Source organism: Typha latifolia, chromosome 13 (assembly GCF_019914945.1).
Source record: "Typha latifolia isolate L0001 chromosome 13, TyphaL0001v2, whole genome shotgun sequence".
Taxonomy (NCBI): domain Eukaryota; kingdom Viridiplantae; phylum Streptophyta; class Magnoliopsida; order Poales; family Typhaceae; genus Typha; species Typha latifolia.
Genome location: NC_133098.1, coordinates 6,220,425 through 6,226,078, shown reverse-complemented (window position 1 = coordinate 6,226,078; position 5,654 = coordinate 6,220,425).

The window sequence follows — 5,654 nt, the reverse complement described above, 5'->3', positions numbered from 1 at the left end:
CCTCACTAATTCAGGAAGCACGTAGAATTTTATAGATGAGCGCTTGCTGAGGAGGATTGGGTTGGAAGCGGAGCCGACCAATGCATTTGAGGTAGCAATTGGTGATGGGACAAAATTGAAAGCTGATAGTTTGTATCACCGAGTAGAAATTCGGGTCCAAGGATTGATTTGTATCTACTTAACTTGTAGGGTGCCGATCTTATCTTGAGTACTCAGTGGTTACAAAGCCTAGGACCGGTGACGTTCGATTTTCATGACATGTGGATGACATTTAGGAGAAATGGTAAGGTGATGCGGCTAAATAGGGTGAAAACGCAATCTAACTCCATATTGCAACCTATAGTTAGGCTACCATGGCCAAGGGAGTTGGTCTATCTCTTTTAGATGTCTCCTGCAGAAATGGTGCTTCCCTTAAGCTCGGGTAAACCCCAAGAATTATTACAAATGTTATATGAATTCTCTATGTTGTTTGAAGAGCCACAAGGACTATCACCGTGTAGAAATTTAGACCACAAGCTATTGTACTAGGAGTTAAGCCGGTTAATGTATGATCATATTGGTATCCTCATGTACAAAAAGAAGAGATAACAAACCTAGTTGCTGAGATGCTTGCACAATGAATCATTTAACTTAGCAATAACGCTTATTCTTCACCGGTACCTAATACTAGTGATAGAAGAGTTATTGGATGAATTGATGGGGCTTCTTATTTCAGCAAACTGGACCTTAGAGTTGGACATCACCAAATCCGAGTTCATCCCAAAGACGTGCACAAAATAACTTTTCAAACTCATGACGGTCATTATGAGTTTTGAGTCATACCCTTCGATTTGACTAACGCCCCCGCAAAATTTCAAAGCTTAATGAATACATATTCATACCACTCTTTGCGCCGATATGTGTTGGTGTTTTTCAATGATATCTTGGTCTATAGTAGAAGTTTAGAAAATTATTTGAAATATTTACATGAAGTGCTAAAGTTGTTTGAAGAAAACTCTTTGAAAGTTAAGATGTCTAAATGTTTGTGGTGTGAGAGAAAAGTAGAATATTTTGGGCATATCATTTTAGCAGAAGGTGTAGTAGCCGATCCAAGCAAGGGGAAGAGTATGACCAATTGGCCGATTCCAAGGAATGTTCGTGAGCTGCGTGGGTTTTTTGGGTTAACGGGTTACTATTGCAAATTTGTTGCTGGGTATGGTAAAAATTGTAGCACCACTTACTACCCTTTTGAGAAAGGATTCCTTTGTGTGGAGTGACAAGGCGACGACGGCCTTTGAAGAATTAAAATCTGCTATAATTTCAGCCCCAGTCTTGGTGAATGTGATGCATCTGGAGAGAGAATAGATGTTGTCCTAATGCAAGGGGCCAGACCTATAGCATTTTTGATAAAGCTTTGTCCGGTAGATCACAATAACTCTCAACTTATGATAGAGAGATGTTGACAATTATTTATGATGTGATAAAGTGGAGGCCATATTTGGTGGGATGTCACTTCATCATCTGCATTGACCAGAGGAGTTTGCCATATTATATAAGTTAGCGGATACACACACCGGCACAGCAGTAGTGGGTGACAAAGCTTTTGGGTATGATTATGAGATACAATATAAAAATGAAACGAAGAATCGAGCGGCGGATGCCCTTTTACGTCGGCCAATTAGAGCTGAATTAGCGGCTTTTTCCATGCCTTCTTTTCCCTTCCGCGAGATGGAGGACACAGACGGTTTATTACTTGACCATGGGTGTATCCGAGTGCTGCAGATCGATCATTGCAGTCCAAACTACTGGAACACTTCGACAACACCCCTAAAGCAGGTCATGAAGGTGTTCTAAGGACTTACAAGAGGCTATCTTATAGCTGTACCTGAGCTAGAATGAAGGACATCAAGGCATCCGTGAGGGCGTGCGAGACGTGTCAAAGAGGAAAGACAGAGGGAGACCTTGAAGCCCACTAGACTTCTACAATCTTTGTCGATACCGAATTGTGTTTGGGAGGATATCTCTATAGATTTCATAGAGGTGCTGCCATTGGTACGTGGGTATTCGGTTCTCTTTGTGGTGGTGGACAGGTTGAGTAAATATGCCCATTTTTAAGCCTTGGCGCATCTTTTTTCCGCCAAATCGGTAGCTGAATGTTTCATTCAAAATATTGCCAAACTTTATGGGATGCCTAGCTCAATTATTTTGGATCGTGATCGTATATTCATCAGCAAGTTTTGGACTGAATACTTTAAGTTTTAGGGCACCAAATTGAACTTGAGTTCGGCATACACCCGCAAATCGATGGGCAAATAGAGGTGGTTAATCGGGGATTTGAGCAATACCTTCGGTGTTTCGTCTGTGATCGTCCTAAACGCTGGTTGGAGTATCTTCCATGGGCTGAGTGGTCGTATAACACTTCTCATCACAGCAGCACCAGCATGACCCCATTCGAGGTAATATATAGACGGGCGATATCGACGTTACAAGGGTATGATTTGGCGGCTTCATTTCGGAACGGACTGAGGTTCATATGACATTGATGGATCGTGATGCTACTCTTAGGAGGTTGCAGATGCATATGAGAGCAGCATAGAATCGGATGAAACAAATGTATGATCAACATCATCACGAGAAGGAGTTTAGTGTAGGTGACATGGTGTTTATACAAGCTTAGCCCTATCGTCAAATCACCTTGCATCCCATTCAAAATCAAAAATTGGCATTCAAATTTTTTGGTCCATTTTGAGTTTGTGAGCATATTTGACCAGTCGCCTATAAGCTTGAGCTACCAGAGGAGTCTAGAGCACACCTAGTGTTCCATGTTTCGTTGCTGAAAGCGAGGATTGGGCCAGATCAAGTTGTAGGGTCGGTTCTACCCGAACCCGAGGAGTATTTGCAACATGTGGAGTCGATACGAATACTAGCACGATGATAGAGGTGACATGGCTCGAGGCTAGAGACAGAGATCTTGGTGAATGGTTGGGCAAACCATCCGATGAAGCGTCATAGGAGCTTGAGTCCGAGATCATCGATCGATTTCCCAACTTCACACCTTGAGGGCAAGGTGGAGGAAGCGTGGTGGACTGTTACAATTCAGCTAGTTGTGACTTTTGTTTATTTTTTGTTTTAGAAATAGCTTTTGTTTTGGGAAGAATAGGATTTATGGACGATTTCTGGCAGTCGCATTCGAACACAACCTCCTACGTTCGAACGCAACTATCAAATGCATGCACACATTCGCAAAAATAGAGAACATGTTTAGTGCGTTCGCCTGGACACGTTCTCAATGACAGAGAACGCAAAATCTGTGTTCAAACGCGTTCGGCTGCGTTCAAACGCAATCGACGAACTACATTATCTTAGAGATATATTTTAATTATTTTAGAGTTATCTTTTAATTAATTTGTTGATAGGTTAGGCTTTAAATATGTGAAAGGTAACCTAATTGAGTATTATTGATGAAATATTAAAGTTTTATTCCCAACTCTCTCTCTTTCCTCCAATGGCATCTAATCTTGGATGTCGTCTTCTTCCTCTCTCAATTTGACCTTACCCATTTGCCTCTCAAGGATCGATCCACTCTTTCCCCCTTCGTCTAGCTTAATGCTCTACCCCACTACCAAAGCCACCATATTCCATAAAACCCAATCATTATTTCTCTATTCCATTCACACCACTATTTAAGCCACAGTTAGTATTTTCCCCATAATTTTTGATCTACAAGTCCGATCGACGTGATCTCAGTTACGTTGAATCTCTTATTTTGAGAGGAACAATCTCTCCAAGTTACAGATCTATTAGATAGTTAGATCTCTCGCAGATCTCCTCAAAAGTTCTGCCCTAGGAAGAATTTAGACGGATCTTCAGATTTTGCACTTTGATTATTCCTAAACCTATATCACTATCGAATTAAGCTAGGCTAACATTGGCTCGCTCAAGCTTGGCTTGATTAAGCTCTTATATCATATATATATATATATTATATAACATATTTAGAACTGTTGGATCTAAGATCCAATGGGTAGTATGATGATTATATAAGTTAAAACTCTCGCACACATCCCTAAACTCTCTCAGTTGAACCCATTCACCACCGAAACCCATCTCTGACTCCATTTTCAAGCTTATCTCCTCCTCCACCCTTCTCCACTCTCTCTTCTTCCTATCCTCTATCGTAGGAAACCCTTCTAAAAAAATATTGCAGAAAATCCTTCTTTGTCCTCCACATCAAGAATCCGATGTTGAGATTGCTGTTGATTACAGTGTGTCCGTCAGAGTTTGGAGCTCGCTATAGAAGAAAGAATTCGGGGGAAAGGAGTCCATCATCTCCGCCCTCCTCCCCTCTGTTGATTCCCCATTTTCTCTTTTATGGAAGCAATTGACTATCAGTCTTTTATCTTTTCTTCCTCGAGTCTCTAGTAAGCTTTTTTTTCCTTTTGTCTCCATTTATTTCTCATGCAACAAGGTTGAAAAATTTAATGGGATTTACTTTAATTAGGATTATGATTTATTCTTTTGTTGGTTCTCGAATTAGTGTTCTGATCTCTTGATTTTGCGCAAAATGATTGATCAAGAGGAAAGTTAGTATTTGATATTTCTACCACTTAGGATAATGAACTAATTTAGGTTTCAAAAAATGAGTAAAAATGATGCGAAAGGGTAGGAATATCAAACATATTTACTATATTGCCCCTATATAAAAATAATAAAAATTTTCAATCTTTTTATTGATATTGATATTTTATATTTATTTAAAGTATTTGCTATATTAAAAAAATTTCCATTTTCTTATTAAACAATTATATGTTAATTTATTATATTGTTTCTGTTACTTTTGGATTTGATTCTGATTATTTTGAATTGAATGTGATTAATTTTGATAATTAATATAATTTAATTCAATGATTTTTAATGATATAATTTAAGTTTGGGATAATCAACAATAGTTTAAAATAGTAATTGATGTTATTAATTTTCTTTATCGAGCATAATAATATAATTTATTTATTTATCCCATATATAGCTTTATAAATACGAAACAGTGGCCTAAAATTAGCATATGAGATTAGCAATCCTAAAAAATATATTATCCTCGGGATACATTTATCGATGACTTATTCAATTTTATCCAATCCTATAATCAAACACACTCAAAAAGTACACATTTCATTTAGTATAATATTAGATAAATAAAAACAACATTTAGTGTCACAGATGACGTCGCTTTGTCTACCTAAATGGATATAAAAAGCATTGTGATCATTTTATAGCTAAAATAATAGATTTTTACAATTTAATTATATTTAGTGTTTTGATTTAGCATATAAAATTTAGTGCATATATTTTCTACAGTCTATGCATATTTTATTATAATAAAATGTACATAATTTATAAATGCGATGCACAATTATTATAAATTAAAAAAAATTAAATACAATTAAATTTGTAAAAGTCCCTCTAAGCTGCAAACATAAAGTAAAATGGGGGTAGGGGTGCAGATAAGAAACTATATTGTTTTGTGGTCACCTATCAAAAAAAATTACAAATGCTAGATAATATTATTTTATTTATTATTTTATTTATTATTTTTGTGTCTAGGTCGGTTGGACCAGAGGTTCGAGCTCAAGAATTGTAGCGGACCATAATTAGTTGATCTCCTTTTCTTTTGCATC